This window comes from Triturus cristatus, chromosome 2_2 (assembly GCF_964204655.1).
Source record: "Triturus cristatus chromosome 2_2, aTriCri1.1, whole genome shotgun sequence".
NCBI lineage: Eukaryota > Metazoa > Chordata > Amphibia > Caudata > Salamandridae > Triturus > Triturus cristatus.
The window spans coordinates 536341209-536360217 of NC_140582.1; the positions used below are offsets into that span (position 1 = coordinate 536341209).

A 19009-nucleotide genomic window follows, 5' to 3' on the forward strand; every position below is an offset into this window, starting at 1 on the left:
CTCATCTGTTAGTTTTATATTCTGGGGGTGAGAAGGCATTTTAAATTACTATGTTTATATGGATGGAATAAGCAGATTTAGATGAAACTTGGATATGCCCCTTTCTGTTTAAAGTTTTTGCCAACACAAACAAAAGGATTTTGCACTGGTATAAACTTAGGGATTCATGGAAGCAGTCTTTAAAGTTTCAAGCTAGAAAATAAAGGTTCTGGGTTAGCAGATGGGATTCGATCTCAAGCATTGTATTTTAGTTCTTTTTATTCCATATTTTTGTGTATGTAATTCATTGAAAAAGTAATCTTGGATACATAGTAATGCACTATGAAATATACCTTGGTGTCATCTGTGCAATGTTTGTTCTGGGCACACTACCTGCTACAAACTGGATTTTAGTCAAATTAGAAGAAGAACACTAGGATTACCATAGTACAATAACCACACACACACCCAACCCTCAGAGCCCAAGTGTAGTGTGGCCCAAAATGTAGGCCATCTTGAAAATGTCCTGCCACATGGCAATTTGGACGTGTTCGCAATAAGGCATAGATAAACTATGAAAATGGGCTAGGATTGGCACTGGGAATGTTTACCAAATTGGTTATAGAGGGACCAGGAGTGAAACCACCCACTTGCTTGTGCGAGGCATGAAGGGCATCCCCAGGCACCCACTTCAGAACTCTTTTCTGAACCCACGGATGATCAGAAAAGGACTGTTCTTGCTGTCTTCAACCTGTGAGTTTCTCTGAAGGACTTGAGCTGCTCCTTCGTGCATCTTGGATGAAGAAGTGGACTTCAAGGGTCCACTGGCTGACCTCTAGCATGGCTAACAAGAGACAACATGCTGCAAGAGGCCTATTCTTAGAATTACCCAGACGACCAGTGGCACCTGTACCTGGACTACACCCTGCTGTGGGCTCTGCCTGACAACCTGTGAGTCTCTAAGTGCCTCCCCAGAGGTCCTGGGGGACTTTAGTAGTGTACTCCTGTGGAGGTTTGGACTTAAAGTTTTGACTACGGCTTAAGGTAAACTCTGTGACCAGGTCGAACCTGGTTGATTTACCCGACCAGCGCTCCATGGCCATCAACCTAAAATTGGTCTAACGCAACCATAGACTATTATTGGCTCTTTGTGATGCTATTTTCCCTTAAATCTTTAAAAACTCATATATGTGGTCCAGGTTATTGGGATTATTGGATTTTTGCCATTTTGCCGTTATTTTGTTTACTAAATATACTCACTTTTAGATCCACCATAGTCCATTCCATAAAGGATTGAGAATAAAGGAATAAACGGACAGCAAAAAGGATGGCAATTACTGCTAGAGTAGGGAGTATGCTTAGCGTCATATGTGATTATATCAATAAAAACATAGATCTAGAAAGTAAATGAGAGCGGTACAGAATTAACAAAGTGGCAACAAATGCAGAAAGAAAACAAACAAAATGCTACTAAAACAATCAGTAACTTGTGATGCAATGCAAAATAAACTTAAAAGCTTTTGTGATAACCCTGTTATGAAGTGTGCATGGATAGAAAAAGAAGACCGATCTCCTACTTAATGAAAACTTGAGTGTACTGTAGGAGGTATCCTTCTCTTCGTAGGTCTTAATCTGTGTTTGTATTTTTTGTTCCAAATGACTTCTGTAATGCAGCCTTTTATCATTTATTCTCATCATATTTTATTTATTTTTACAACTTTAATTTGGGCCAAAAGACTTTCACTTGAAATGTTAAGCTTGGAATAAAATGTTAGATCTGTCTACAACACAGTCTTTGTTGCAGTGTTCTTTTTTATCTAAACTAACTAACAACAATGCAGCTTGGAATGAGAGAGCTGTTGCTGTAATTATATTAGGGGAAGAGATAATGAATGCTGGACTGCTACTACCTAAAGATGGAATTCCAGGTCCCAAATGTGATTTGGATATTTCTGTTGTTTTAAGGAAGGCATATCAGTTAAAACTGGCCAATTCAACAAAACATCTAAATATTACCCTGTTGTTAGCTTGAGAAGAGTGGCTTTGGACCACGGGAAATACATCTGATTTATATGAAGCTAACTGCAGCTTTTAGAAGTAGTTTCCCAGGCAACCTCACCTGCTGAATGTAAAGACCATTTCCCAGGCAACCAAAACTGTTTTACACTTTCCATAGAAATTCAAGCAAGCACAAGCTCAACTCACAGCCCAATTAAATTCAACTTAGGTCACCAAAAATAAAAACACAGATTTTTTTAGATTATGGAAATCTACATAGTACTATTGAACAGCAAAATAATCACAAACGGAAAACAAGAAATTTGGTATCTTATTACGTGTGGCAGATAAACAAATGACATTCAGATTGGCAGACAAAAGTGGTGCATTAGTAATAATGGACAGGTGGTAGTAGGAGTCCAAAACGAATAAACATCTGAAAGATGAATCCCACTAATCTAAAATTAGACCAAGACCCCCCCCCCCCCCCCCCCACCTCCACATGCATTTTGAGAAGGCTTGAATTCCGTTCTCATAAATGACGACAATCATGGTTGGGACCCACCGAAAACCACACTGCTAAACCATTTATTTGATACTTAAAATTTACAAAAATCAAGATGGAAAATATTTGGACCATTTCTCGCACTGAATAGAACACACATCATTTCAAGTATTCTAATGAATTTTTGATTAAACTGCAACAAAAAGGCATTGAAGCAGAGAAGTGGGCACTACTTCACAGTGATATCCAAGGAACCAACAAAATATTTTTACTGGAACATTTAACCTTCACACTATAACTCTTTTCAATCAATTTCTTCCGGCAAATGATGATGATGATGAAAACGAAGACAGATTTATAAAGCGCGCAGATGCTCCTGGGAGTGTCCTGGCGCTAGTCTAACAGCAAGTGGAAATATTACAGAATGTATAGCAAAGTTTTTAACCCTTTCCTTAAAGCAAGTTCGGAACATTCCTGCCTCAGGTGCAGAAGAAAAGAATTCCATGCAGGCGCACAGAAGAAGGAAAAAGAGCATCCTCCAATCCTTGTCATCCTCACTCTCGGCACTCCCAAATACGAGGACCGGAGGTTCCTGGTAGGATTGTAAAAGTGAATACGGGTAGCCAGGTAACATGGGCCAATATTGTGCAAAGAAATCGACACTAGTGCTTTAAACAAAATTCTCTTCCTTACTGGTAACCCGTGCAAGGAAGAAAGGTGCCTAGAAATCCTAGCTCTCCTCTGCAAATTCAGTAGAAGTCATGCCGTGGCATTCTGCACAATTTGAAGTCTGTGGATGGAACACTCCGGAAGACCGAGATATAAGGCATTAGAATAGTCCAGGCGAGAAGTTATCAGAGCCTGGATAACTGTTTTCCTGGCCGGATAGGACAAAGAACAAAAACTTTTTCAGAGCCCGCAGGATACCAAAACACATTCCAGTCACAGCACTGACCTGGAGGTTGGAAAGATGAGTAGTTGTCAAACTTAACTCCCAAATTCTTGACTGTTTCCGTGCAAGATGCAGGCAGAACAAAGCCATCTGGCCAGCATGCCGACCAGCTGGTAGGTGCCGTAGTGCCCAAAAAAAAACTATTTCAGTTTTGTCTGTATTGCAAATCAGTTATTTTTTATCCAACTAGACAAACACAGCAGTTAGGTACGATTTAATAGATTCGAAAGCTAGATCTGCCCAGTCTTTAAAGGAGAAAATAATCTGCATATCATCTGCATACAATACAATCTTGGCACCAAACAACAACTACAGAAGCAATTGGGGTAGGACAGACATTAAACAGAGCTGGGCAGACCCCTGCGGGGCCCAACTGAAATTGCCTTATTACCGGAAGCAAACACAGGAAGCCAGATCTCCATTGTCTAAGAAGGAGGTTAGCTACCTAAGGGCCAGACTCTTCACTCGAATCCTAGAGAGGCAATCCAGCAAGGAGGAGTGGGGAACCGTATCAAAGGCGGCAGGCAGATCTTACAGAATCAACACTGCCTTGCCCATGACATCCAATGTGCCTTTGATTTCCTCTGACACCTCGATAAGGGCTGTCTCAGTACCTAAATTCTTCCTGAAGCCCGACTGACTAAAATAAAGGCGATTGTTAGACTCCAGATAACAAGAAAGTTGTTTGTTGACTGATTTCTCCAAAATCTTAGATGGCAACAAGGAATTACAAGGCAAATTAGGGACAGCCGAGGGTTTCTTCAATAACGGAAGAATTTTAGCCTGACTCCAATCTCTAGGGACTATTGCGGAGGTCAGCGACTAATTCAGCATCTTATTTACCCATGGATTAATTACCTCTGCCGCCATGATTAATACACTGATGGGGCAAGGATCAGAAGGTGAGCCTGACTTGAGACATAGGATGGCTGCTAGCAACTCCTTAATAGAGATGGGTTCAAAAGAAGAGAGGGAGCACCCTACCTCTTTGGTCGCTTTAGTGGTACGGCCAATGGATTTTTGACAACACTAAGATATGCAAATCTCTTTATCAATAAATTCGATCAGGATCACCTTTTCCTATTGACCAAGTGGAACAGCAACCTACACATGTATGTATGCTTCATAGTTGTTATCTTCCTAATTAGGAAAGGACCTAAAGAAAAAATAATAGAAATTATATGAAAACTCATTAATCAACATGAATGCATGCAATTCACAGATCACATCGACAGGTAATGTTTACTTTTTGGGAAGTTAAAGTTTATGTGGTGGATCAAAAAATCGTAACAAACATTGATGGAAAACCATAACAGGAAAAATCTGCAACATGTTATTAGTTTTCACAACAATCCTCTTGAATTGAATTTGCCGTATAAAACATGTTGAGAATTAAATATCATTTCTAGAAACAAGACATCAAAACAGGAATAAAATAAGAGGTGAAGGGTTTTAGTGGATATCCTTAAAGTAAAATTGTAAAATGCTATTACCAAGTAAACAATTTACTTTACAATAGAGGGTGCTTTAAAATCTCGATTAACAAGCATTTGGAATGCAATAGGTCTCGCATTTGCGAGATTTTGAGCTATTGGCATTGTAAATGGCAATGCTTATTAATTATGTGTTTGAAAACCTACAAGCGGTGCGTAAACACGCACTTTCTACTTATGGTCCTTGCTTACGAGAAGCAAAGCTGGCAGTAACTGCGCCTCTTTTACTGCCAGCATTGCTTCTTGTAAGCAAGGACTAGTAGGAAATGTGCATGTTTATGCACCGCTTGCAGGTTTTCAAAACATATAAATAAAAGGAATTGGGTATTTACAATACCAATAGCTCAAATGCTAGCAAATGCGAGACCTATTGCATTGCAAATGCTCGTTTTAAAGTAAGCCGTTTCTACTGAACTTTTTTGCCCCAGCATCTTACAACAATTTGATCTCTGATCAATTAGGTGGTGAAATCTTCAAATTCACAGTCAGAAGACACAAAACGCAAAGCTGCCGTGTACGAGTCAATTGACTCTCCCTGATGGTGTTCACTGGTGAAAAATGTGTGTCTATTGAAAACCAACCTTTGTTGAATGTCAAATGGTTTTCCCAATATTTTAGCCTCTTCCCGATATTCATGAAGCTCATTCTCTTCATTAGAAACCTCATAAGATGTTCTTAAGTGTTCATACATTGCCTGGCAAAGCAAACCCCAAATTTTGCTCAAGCAACAATCTTGTCCTCTCTGGACAGTACCTATTGCACCCAATGTCACCCAAATACTTCATAAAAACTCTAAACCAGATTTTCTATTTTATAGGAAGATCTCCTGGTATTTGTAAGAATGGTGGTGACACATTTATACTCTGCACATATTGTCAGGAATCTGTGAAAAATCACCAAAGCACTGAGACCACAAAATCAGGTTACAGATGTCAACAAACATCAGAATGAATGTGTATCAGAACCGCAGTGTAAGACGTAGAGGAATAAGGGTGCGTGTCATTGGCAATTTGGCAATTCTCCCTCTCTTTTGTTAACTTGCAGTAGTGACAAACCTGGTTTCCTCAAGACACATGGAACAATCACAGGGCAAGCAAACCAACACAGACCAATTAGATCAATATGCTTTAGTCACTGGAGGTGGAAGGTCGTTACCAAGTTTGAAAATTCAAGCACAAGATGGCACAGCAAAGTCATTAAGCCTGACTTGTTCAAAGTATCAAAACTTAAAAACACCCTTGAAAATAAAACTGATCACATTTCTATGAAGTTTACCCTCCTGCAGATTTATCTGATAACTACATCTGATAAATGTAGTAGGTCAAAGAGAGATGGGGCGTGGGTGGCTACAAACCTTTGTCAAAGCACTGTCATAGCTCGAGTAAAGTCTGGAATCACAGGAAGGGGATGCCAAAGAGTGGCCACAAAGGAATAATGGAGGACTATTTTGTTTTACAGGACGGGTGGAGGATTTCTAAGTTGAACTCTTTCTAGAAAATTGCATCCAAATCAAAAGGAAGCCCAAAGGTCTGTCATCATGCTTTCACCCAAACCGAGAGCTCTGCCTACTGCTTTGATACTTACTTTTCAACATAGAGATGACATATTACGTCAAACTAAAAAAGTGGGCCCACTCAAGTTGAAGGCAGCAATGGGAATTAGATCTTATCGTCTACAGTACAAAATTGATGCAGCAATCAAGCTGAGACTGCTAGAAAAGAAGTGAAAGCGTGTTAATGTTTTCAGCAATGTTTAAAGTTATCAAAGAGGATATCAAGAAATCAGACAGTGCATGGGACTGACTGGAGGGGTGGGAAAAAACAGGACACAGCTCTAGAATACCAACAACCTTCTCAGGTCTTTACTGTCCTGGACCAGCTACTCTTCCAGAAGGCGTCAATCACTGAAAGACTAAGGGACAGAATGGAAAAAGGCTTGCAGTTTTTTTTTCTGTTTGTTTGTTCTACTTTACATTGCTTACCACTATGAACTGTGCTATTGTATCACTTGCCACATTAGTAGTCTGGGAGCAGAGCAACAATAGGGATAAGTTACCTTTTGAATCTATGCTGAAATTACCCGCTACGTTTAAAGGAAGAATGAGTGTCCTCAACAAAGGGTTGATGTGGGAGTGTGGCGTGGATGGGAGCAGGAAACAACCTGGTGGGTTTTCTCTTCTAAGCGAGTGGGTTGGTGGATTTCTTGGTCTACAGGATTCTTCTGGTTTTAGAAAAACTGTCAAAGGTGGAAGGGTAAGCTACATGGCCTTTTTTTTTTTATTTGGATCTATAACTCCCTTTAAGTGATTGAGCAAAGCTGAAACGAGCCCCATCCCTGCACGTTGATATCGGTTTCTCTTTTTAATTTTCGCTCCCGCATGAATATTTGTTGGTACCAATGTACTGAACTCTAACCTGGGACAAGGGGACAAAAACGTATCCAAACGTCTGGCATAAATGGATTTGGTAGAAGGGTGCCTGGCGGCAGGGATGACATCCACCACCTCAAGTGGCTGGTCAAATGAAGTATTTTCTCTGCTCAAGCTCCACACATGTAGGTTTAAATTGCACAGATTCGGGAAGAGGACCCTGCCTTGTTGCTGCAACAGAAGATCCTCCATATGTGGTAGCTGATGCTCATGTCACCTGGCATAATTGAGAAGGAGGATGAAGGAAGCTAAGAGACCAGGATGCCTTATAGCAGCTCTCACTATAATCCACGGCCGAGGCTGGAACACTGGAATCACAGCCTAAATGTCCAGGACTTGTTGCGGGGGAAAAAATGCCAAAAACTCCACTGTGTTCAAGACCGCTCCAATGAATGGGAGCCTCTGCAAAGTAGTCAGGTGTGAATTTGGCTTGTTGCTCAAGACCCCCAATAAATTCAACAGCTTCCCCACTGTCATAACGGATAGTGTAGAACCTGCCTTCCACACCTAGGCGTAGGGGGGGGGGGGGGGGTGATTGGCGGTATCTCCCCAAAATCCAAGGTGTGCTTGTGTGAACACCTGAAGGCAGGACAGTTATTTGAAAATACTCATACTATTGGTCCAAGAACACCATCCAGTCACCAGGGGAGAAAGGATCTGGTACAGCGCCAACTTTTGGAATTTGAGAACCCCAGCTTTTATAAGCACAATGAACTAACGAGAGTAACAACCCTCTCCTCTTTTTACTAGCCTCTTTAAAATCCATGAAAAAGTTATTATCAGTGTAATAAGGGAGAAAAAACCATCTCCGTCCCTCTAGCATCATGACAGAGAGGCAAAAGCATACCAAAGATTTGCAGTAGAGTCTAAATAAAGGATTCAGTCTTCTGCGGAGTCATCAATGACCCAGGGAACTTGGTGAACACCAGGACCAGCAGAGAAATATATTCTGCGACTAGAGACCTCAATGGTTCATAGTGGCAGGACTGGGTCGAGTCCAGCTTCCTTTTTTTATGTCTTAGAAGTTGACTTGAATTTACTGGCGGACCGCAGTCATGTAGTTGACCGCTCTCAGGAACGGCCTTGGGAACAAGACAGAGTCCACATTCATGACTTGGAGTGGGACTTTCATGAAGGTATCAACTTTTTGTTGTCAGAGATATACAGCTTCACCTCCAAGTCCTTGACAGTATTTTTGTTTCAAGAGGGCACATTTATCATACATACTAGAGACACCTCATGTGGGTCTATCGTTAACATTTATTTTCTACAGTGGTTGCATGGTTTGGACGCTGTATTTTTAGGTGGGGACATTGCTAACTAGGACACTGGAATTCGATTCAGATGCTGTTGGAATGCGGACATACTTGGAAGCTGTGCTCCGGATCCGCTTCGGAAGTCACAAAAAGAAAAGAACTGACTTCAGATTCCAGGGGTGGCTCTTTTATGTAGCTCCACTCTGTCACTTCTGGAGCAGTACAAAGCCAGTGTGGGGCTGCATAGTGTCACCTAGCAGCACACAGGAGCACTGCTGAAGAAAAGTTTCCGGATCCAGTCTGGCACCTGGGAAATATTCTAAGGTGAGGAATCTTTGGTTAGAAATATCCACCAGAAACTAGAATGTGGGAGGAGTGGAGGAGTGGAGATCAGATACAATTGCTGCAATGAGCAAGACCTCCATGATGGCGCTCTGGCCAAGAAGACCTCGATGGGCAGACAACCAGGGGTCATAGGTACACATACAGCCACAGTTATTATGGGGAATAGCAGAAAACTACTTGCATGGAATATTCAGATCTTAACAACCCATCAAACAATGTTGCGGATCCACAGGAAAGAAACATGCTTGTCCTAGGCTTACTGGATGCAAATGGTTGGCCTTCTGAGTTTATATGACCTGAATGTTGAGGATCTTTTTTACACTGCTAACACTGTTTTCCCCCTAACTACATAACCAAAGGATACTGATGAAGGACATGAGTTATATGCTGAAAGGAGAATGGAACAAGCTTAAACCGCAGAAACACATCCAACAAAAACACCAGGAAGTACTGACCAAATGTATGCAGAGGGCAGGTCTAGCATTGTAATAGTTTTTATCTACATATAGGTCCTAATTATAAAGACAGATGCGCAGATACAATACATGGAACCTGTCAAACCACTCCAGGTTAGATGTGACCAATACTCTCACACACAAGCAACTGATTAATCACAATAATTTTTCTAGGAAATGTTTTTTTTTATCCTTAGGGAGCGAAAGGGATTCTCTCCTTTGTCATGAAGTAGGTATTCGCCTCTGCAGTATCCACAGATGTGGGGATATCCAAAGATACTGGATTAGACGCCTCACTCACTTATCGTGACATGCTTCATCATCTGCGCCTATCCACACCCAGGTAAGATGATACCACCAGGGCGGACTCAACCATAGACGGAATGGGAGTTCTTATATAAAGTCAAGCTGGTCATGCAAGGATCCAGAAGCGTGATTAGTTAAAAATACCTCTAGGTATGCCTAAAGATGCTTCTTTATTTTTAGGGTACCTGTGGTATGAATATAAACGTGAATTTATAGGGTTCTATTGAACATAATCGTTCACTTATACCCTTTTTGCCAACAGATGCCGGCCCACTCAAAGATCCTGATCGGGTCTGGGGGCTTTGTCAGGGCTTGATTTTGTGTATCCCTGCTCTCTCTCGTGAATGCCGTCTGCCTTCAAAGTACTGAGGTAATCCCACGGTGTTCGATCTTTGAAGAAAGTGTGACCACAAGACGACACCACCCGCATGAACTGCTTGACCCTTGGATAAAAAAAAAATACATAAATCGAAGAAACTCCTCTGAAAAAGATCAAGACAGGTGAGAGCGTTAGGCCTCACGAGTTTGTATGGTGTGCATGCACGAGAGAGAGGAGGGATACACAAAATTCAGCCCCGACGAAGGCCCCAGAACCGATCAGGCTCTGTGAGTGGGCCGAAATATGTTGTCATAAAGGGTATCATTGAACGATTATGTTCAATAGAACCCTATAAATTCACGTTTTTATTCAAACCCCAGGTACCGAAAAAATAAAGAAACATATTTGGGTATACCTAGAGGTATTTTTAACTAATCACTATTCTGGATCCCTGCATGTCCAGCTTGACTTTATCTAAGAACTCCCTTTCCATCTTTGGTTGAGTCCGTCCTGGTTTCTATCATCTGTGGAACTAATCACTATTCTGGATCCCTGCATGTCCAGCTTGACTTTATCTAAGAACTCCCTTTCCATCTTTGGTTGAGTCCGTCCTGGTTTGTATCATCTGTGGATAGGCACAGATGATGAAGCATGTCAGGATAAGCGAGTGAGGTGTCTAATCCAAAATCTTTGGATATCCCCACATCTGTGGATACTGCAGAGGCGAATACCAACTTCCTGACACAGGAGAGAATCCCTTTCCCTCCCTAAAGATAAAAAAGATTTTTTCCTTGAAAAATTATTTTGATTAATCAGTTGCTTGTGTGTAAGAGTATTGATAGCGGGAGAGTGCAACTGGTTCAATTGTCTCTTGCTCTGCGTCGTGAAAACAGCACTAGATGTGAACTATACCTACAGTAAAACACAGGCCTCACATGCTAACCTGGAGGCTGTTTGAAAAAGCACTGCAAGACCTAGTGTACAGACTGTGATACATGAATTAAATGTCCCGTACGTGACATGGTAAGAGGCCTGGATTGGCACAACTACCTCATGTGAATCAATGGGTGTTTGGACAGTCTTATCGTGACAAAGCAAGTTGAGCAGAATGAACTGTGAAAACCAAAGAATAAAAATGAATTTGAATCACGTAAAGTTTGTGAGTCACTTCGTCTAAAGCTGTGCGATTGGTGAAACAGCACAGAGTTGCTGCAATCGTTGCTCAACTCTTTACAGAGGCATGTAATGGAAAACACTGAATTTAGTTTGTATAAGTAAGCTATGCAAAGCCACGGCTGAGACAAAAAAAGTTAGACAATTGGCAAACAAGAGGAAGAAGCTGGATGCAGAGGCACTCACTAGTCATTAACAAGCATTGGCATAGCCAATAGGTCTCGCCTTTGGGACCGTATAAGTGTTTAGCCATGCACCAGTTGATGTTGTTGCACCAAGGATATTGTGCTGCATAACTAAATACTTATAAGGTCCCAAAAGCGAGACCTATTGGCTATGCCAATGCTAGTTTTAATATGTCTTTGTCAGTTGAAGACCGACAACATTTCCCCCCGCCCCCTCCCTACTTTAAAACAATCTCAGAAGACCTGCGCCCTTTTAGGGTCAGTCGGTGGTGATGGATGTCAACAAATTCTGTGTACCTCACTCAGAGAGAGAAACCTTGCTTGCCCAAAATGTGATTTTTCAGGTCTCTGTTAGAGAGTTAGTGCGAGTGGTGTTTGTCTTCCTGCGGTATATATTTCATGAAACGGCTGAAAGCAGAGTGTTCACGGGGGTTAAACCCCATACATGATATATACATCGCTTCTTCCCAGAATAGGAAGATATGGCCCTGGGCTTAAAGTGGGGCGTGTCCAGTCAGTGCTCAGCACCGACAATAACTAGACTTGGACGTTGAAACGGGACCCGATTGGGCTCTGTATTTATATTCTTATCTGAAACAGTGACTCTTTCTCGACAGTGTGTGCAGAATTCCTTCTTAATATAATTGAGTGATGCATTTCTAGTTAGATTCCACAGGGATTACTTCTTGCTGCATGGTGTATGTGTCCCTATTTCCCAAGAGTATTTTCTTTTCTCAGATCTTTCTATAGTTCTTTTTTCTGGCCTCATGTGGCTTTTGTGAAGCGCCTACTGTGAACGGAGTGACCTTAGGCGCTTGGGCTGCTCCTGATGGAGTATGATTGACAGATTTGGAGTTGAAGCTAAAGGCTGTGCGAGTTTCTCATAGTTCTCGCCAGTGGCTCATAAAGATGTTTGGACTACATGCCTATCCAATTCGTGGCCTCTCTGCAGAGGGCACAGATTGTAAATCGTACAAGTGCCAATTGTACTTAGGATTCAATGGTAAAGCGTGTTCAGGAGGTACATAGCTGTTGAAAATATTTACACAACTAGGGAGAAGAAAAATGTAGCGTTCATTTGTGTTTGTACGTGTGGGGTAGGGATGGCGGAGTCGAGGAGGCGCAACTAACAACACCCAGACGAGTGAGTGAAAAGACACCTATGGAGAACAAGCACGGCTACGCTAATTACCAACAGATGGCCCCTACGCACCGCTGCTCGCGGTAGCCTGTAACTTAAAATGCAGAAAAACCTTGGAAGAATTTAGGACAGGCAAGGCAAATGTAAACAAGCGCGGCCACGCTAATTACAAACAGATGGCCCCTGCTGCTCGCTCCCACAAGGTGGATGCTGTGGCATGCACGAGTTTCTAATAAGTGTAGACCGATTACAAAAGGTCATCTCCTAGAGCAACGCATGCGAGCTGCACTAGGCTCGACCTAAAAAGGACACAATCAGAGCAATGATGAGATGCAAAGTGGGAGAAACTTATGATAAACAGAAGAAATTCACTCACACACAAAACAGATACACAAGAGTGAAAAATCGTGAAGATTATTAGAATGGCTTGCTAGAAGGGAAGAGCTACAGATGAATTTACTAACACTGTGTAATAACAGAGAGGAGCAGGTAATCCAAGTAATCTCTCGGGCAACAATCAACGGGGTCTTTCAAACTATTTTAACTATTTTTTCTTCTTAGCTACATCTGTCTTCACATGTGAAAGTACTAAACTTCTTGACCTCCAAAGATTTGATTAAACCTAGGCAAGAAGAAAGGGGAGATTTGGAAAGTTCTACTACACAGGGAGGATTCGTTGAGATCTATCCAGAGAAAAAATAGAGGCAAAACTCTTGTAAGCGGCACCCTTCTGGCAGAATTTTACATAACCTACTCAGAAATGGTGGAGGATAGGCTCCAAGAGATTTAGGCAAAGGCCAGACAAATGCTAATATCAGGGTAGAGATTATTTGAATCATAATTCATGAATTGTAATTGGATCTATATAGCGCCTACTACCCCCGACGAGGCGACAAAGTGCTTTTTCGGCTAGTGGCACACTGTTCCGGAACCCAAAAAGGATTAGCGGTGAATTAGTAAAGTGAAATATGAAATTAATTTGAGCAGTGGACATGTTAGTCTGTTATTTGGATTGAAAGGCTAGAAGAGGGAAGGGATTTTATGTACATAGCGCTTGTTACACCTGATGAGGTGTTAAAGTGCTTTTCGGCGGCTAGCAATCTACTCTGGAATCCAAAAAGGATTAGCAGTGAATTAGTATTAGTATAGGGAAACATGAAATTAATTTGAGCTGTGGACATGTTAGTCTGTTATATACCCCTATTAATGATGAACAATACTCAGTAAAGCACTTCTGAACAGACTAAAGAGGCTAATGAGACATTTGGTGCACCAACATCAAGAAGGAGCAACATCTTACATTTCTGAGGTGAATAGATCACCTAATGGGAACATGTGGAAGCTGCACTTGACATCATAAACAAATTCAATATCATGAGCTGAGAATATCATTATTATAGTACATGAATTTTGGGCCACACTTTATTGGATGGATTGAGCTCCTCTACACTTCACCTCCGAACAAGGTTCGGGATGGGAGATATCGGAGAACTGGGTGCTAAGAAAGTACCAGCCAAGGCTCTTTCCTCTCCTTCCTCTTATGCGCATTAGTAAAGGAACCACTAGCGAGTAAACTTAGACAGAACTTGTCAGACTGGGGCATACATGTGGAGATTAGCATGCAAGACCTTTTGCTGTATGAAGATGATATATTGATCTACTTATATGAAAAGAAGCCCAAAGTGTCCTCCCGCCTAAAACAGCTAGATAACTTTGGTAAGCAGACTAGTCTCCAAAAAAACTAACTGATGCTAGTCTATTTTGTTCGCTTTCGGAGGCCAATGGTGGGAAGAGAAATGCAAGCTCTACCAGATCTGAGGAGGAGATGTGAGGGTCACAAAAATCAACGCTTGGGCGTACAGCCTCCTCACAGAAAAATGTATATGATTTATTATAATGTGATTAGAGAGTAATAGTATTGAAAAAAATGTAATCCCGTCTTGCATCAGGCTCTGCCTCTAAGTTATGGGCATGGTTGCTCTTGTGAAAATGAACATGCATCCCAGTTGTCTCCAAATGCTTCAAGATTTAACGTGTCTCACACAAACCATGTGAGTTTCTTTTAAATTGTCCTCAAACATTTACCTGTCCACCAATTCCTCAAAGCATTATTTCTGACAAAAAATGATAAAAATTAATGTTTACAGTTTTTCCATTTAGCTTCCTGCTAAGAATTTCGAAATGCTTAATTGGAAGGGTATTCCTGGATTTTTTGCACTGAACTGCACCCTCAAGGAAGCAGTTTTTCCAATTAAAAATTATTACTTTTCAACCCTTTCTAAAAATACTTGGGGAATTTAAAACTTTCCTCAAAATATTCCAGGACTTGAGTTAGAATAGTAAATAAAACCTCGTGGAATATCTGGGGGCATTTGCTCTTTCCCCAAAAGGACTGGAGTTAGAATGGTAAATGTAACCTTCTAGTATCCACCATGCCCACTGCTGCCCTGAGGGCGCAATTCATGGCAAGAAACACAAACGAGCCATTATAAGCCTGACTACTTATTGCCTTTAATTTGATAACCTATTCAGTTTGATTGACAGAAAAGGGAGTTTAGTAGCCTCCTAAAATTTATGATTTTCCCTCAACTTTTCCTAGAAACAATGGCCTTGTGCTTGGTCTTCAAATTTTGTATTTCTAATTCGGGTTTGAACCAAGTTGCATCTGCTGTCTTCCAGAAATCAGCACCCACAAAGAAGAGTCTTTCTCATAGAAGTCAAACACATCCCAATTCATCTCATCTAAGAAAGGGGAGTTATTTGAAAAAGATGCTTCTACTTTCAACCCTACCCAAAATCTAATCAGTCCAGGAATATGAATTTTTAGTTTTCGAATATAAAGAAAAGTATTTTTTCTTGGATTCAACTATGTTCAGGTCAAATTTAGAGATGTGAGACCATCCATAACTACTGGCAATACCGAATTATTTAATAAAGTGAGACGACAAGGATATGTCCAGCTCAGGGTTCCTTACCAAACTGAGATCTTCACAGACTACAAGCTCCCCGTTTGAAAGAGTTTATGTGCTGACAAAGATCTGTTAACATAGGCACTTATCCACCGCTGGTAGCATTTGTTAAAGCCACCATGAATGTCCAGTCATGGAATTCTCACTTGAGAAAAGGATCCTGCAAAATCTACAATCAGGTCTTGATGCCTGGGAAAGGGAATGGAAACACCAATCGTCTCTTCCTAACAGATGAGAAATGGAAACTAGAAAATGAAAACTTCTGGTATAGAAATGTGCCTCTTGGACTAATAATCTTGGTTTCATCTCCTGTACATCGCAAGACGTGTTTAAAATCCAACATGTCGCTGAGTAAGCTATATAGCTAGAATATGTTAATCACTGTACATTGAAAAGGTCACAAATCTGCATTTCTATACATGCAGTAGCACATAACCGATGGCATGGTAAGGATAGACATTCATCATCTAGTAATATGTTTACATCTTGCATCAAGATACACTGTAAACTATGTCACACCACATCCAACACTGTTTTACGACAACAATCTCAAGGCCCCATTGACCAGGCTCCATAATGATGTGCTTCATTGGAGGACACTGCCCCTTACCTTGATCGGCAGGGCGGCATTGTTCAAAATGCTGGCGCTAGCTCGATTTCTGTATGCACTGCAAAATTCCCCCTAACAAGTCCCTGATGCCTATTTTACGAAGGTAGAGAGCGAGGTCAGAACCCATTTATGGGACAGGAAACACCCTCGAGTAGCTATGCACAAATTAACCAGGAGCTGGTACGACGACAGAATTGCGCTACCAGACTTAAAACAATACTACTGGGCCTCCCAGCTTGCAGTGGTCTTTGCCCCTCCATCCGAACCGGCATACCGTACGGACCAGTAGCTAATGACTCAGGGGGGATTCCGGCGCGCCCTCTACACCAATCCCAAATGCCAAAGCCTCACCGGTCCCACGGGCCAGACAGTAGCAATTTGGCATTGGGCGACAAAAGCATTGGGGTGGCATAAAAAACTGACATTACTCACTCCCCTGCGGGAATCCGAACAGCTGGGTCTATTGAGCAGCTGTGCGGGCTTTGATAAATGGGACCTATTCGGCATCTCTTCCATTGGGGATCTGTGGAAACATAATGAGATAATCCCGCTAAGTGAATTACAAGCCGAATATCAGCTGGCGGAGTCAGAAACGTTCCACTACTTACAAATCAGCCATGCCCCGACCTCAGTTGTGACTAGTGGAGAGGCTACACCCACGTCATCCCCACTAAAGGACCGACTCCTAACAGACCCAAGGTCACATAAAGCCATTTCACTTACATACCGTAAACTAATGAACAATAAACCTGACCCGCTGGTGCCCCTCCAGCAGCTGTGGGAGTCGGACCTTGGGTACCTAGAGGACGATGACTGGTAAGAAGCCCTCGCCTCTCCCAAAGAGGTTGCAATCCCAATGCGACTACAATTGATTCAACTTAAGACCCTACATAGAGTTTATTTAGCAGCCCAGACACTGGTCAAGATGGGGCGTCGTCCGGACCCAAGATGTCTTAGAGGGTGCACGGCTGAGGGTACCTATTTACATAGGATTTGGGAGTGTCCAGCCCTTCAGCCATATTGGGTGAGGATTGTCAACACACTTACCAGGGTATGCGATAAAAACGTTACTCACTCCCCGAAATTATGTTTGCTAAATATGTGGGAAGCCACTGACCTGACTCACACTGAGCGCACATGGGCGTCACTGGGGTTCATTCTCGTCAAGAGGAATATTGCTCAAATGTGGGGGACCGGGGATCTACATACATATAAAAAATGGGCCAAAAATATGGATACTGCGATGATTACAGAAAAGGATGTCTTTAAACACAGGGGCTGCCCTAAAAAGTGGGACCATAAATGGACTAAATGGAATGTGTCAAGTGGTGAACTATGTGTGTCTCTAACTGTCGAATTACGCAGGGTGACCTTGGGCATTGATCCCTTTCCTCCCGAGTAATATGTAATGCAGAAACTCATTCGCCATATTGTCTATGCCCCCTTTTTGTAATGAATGTTGATAACTATGTGGCCTCACGGCCTTCCACTGTACAATCGCAAACTTTGAATAAAATAAAAAAAGATGTTTAAAAAAAAGGTGCACTGTAAACAGGAATAAATGCTGCATCACATCCTAAAGAAGTTTGCATTCATAATTGAGGGTCTGGCCAACTGTAGATTGAGGTAAGGGTCATGTTTGCCACTGTAGGCTACTCAAAGGCCAAGAGAGGCACGTACAGCATATTGATTCATCTCATTTTCTAGATGCTCTGACAAGACACATGCAGGGCCTATCAGCATATGCAAGACTTTAGAAAGTGCAAATTATAAGTATTTATCAGTTATTTAGATCATTTATTGATTTATTTAGGCCAAGAAAAAAGAACTCCCCTTGTCTTAACCTAAGACGCAGCCCCTGCATCCTATCTTTCGAGAAAGGTCTCAAGACTTAACTCTTGAAATATTAACTCTGTGATGATTAAATACATTTCTTGGCCACATTGACCACCTTCAACACAGAGCTCATGTGTTCTCTTACTGTCATATCCGAAGTGAGTACATGACTTCTACTCAGTTGTTTAATGTTGTTCAATCCTACCATCCTCGCTCACCCCAGCATCTCTCACCTCCGCGTTTCTTGTATTACTAACTCATGTATACCGTTTTGCTCTGTAAAGCACCTGAATACTGGCCTGGTGACAAGGCACTATATATAAAAACATCTAATCAATGAACAAAAAACAATACCAAACATATCACTTTGAAAAAGAGAAGAACAGTCTTGATTGCTGACACAAAGCTTGATGTAGGCCATTAATAACTAGAGATCAATACATCCAATGCACATTCAAAACGTTTAACGTATCATTGCAAAGATGACTAGATTAAATCCTTCTCCCTACTCTACAAAATCGTGAAACCAGCATGGCTCAGACGGAACCATCTATTTACAGTACATCGGGCCTACCTTTCCCCGCTAAAACTCTCAAAGTACCAGCAAAATAAAAAGTGCAATAAATGTAATCTTCCCAATGCATCGGATGTTCATATGTTCAAAGACTGCCCTTCCATCGGCCGGTTTTGGGAAGAAGTTATTACATCGTTGAATTCCATTCTAGATGCCAATTTGATTATAACTTTGCCATTAATTGTTTTTGGATTAGACCCTAATGTAACAGGCCAGGCCAGGCCAGGTCATTTTTATTCTATGCAATGCTTTTGGCCAGAAGACAGATTTGTAAAGTCTGGGTTGAACCATCTGTGCCTCAGCATGCTGGCTGGCGGACGTCCTTAATCGAGACATCTAAGGTGGACTTAGCCAGGCTGGGTAACAAACGTAATCGAGCATTTTGGGACTTCTTGATTCATTGGAGATAGGGTGCCGGGGTTTTGTTTTTTTTCCCCCCCGGGTCTTATGATTATGCCTAAATAACTCCAAGGATCTAGGATCTT

The 19009-nt window shown here is 41.7% G+C and overlaps 1 protein-coding gene across 1 annotated transcript in view; it reads right to left on the reverse strand.

Annotated features, from left to right (window-relative positions):
* Positions 1-19009, reverse strand: part of FBXW7 (F-box and WD repeat domain containing 7) — an 806951-nt gene that overhangs the window by 601132 nt on the left and 186810 nt on the right. The gene's annotated exons all lie outside the window — the stretch shown is intronic.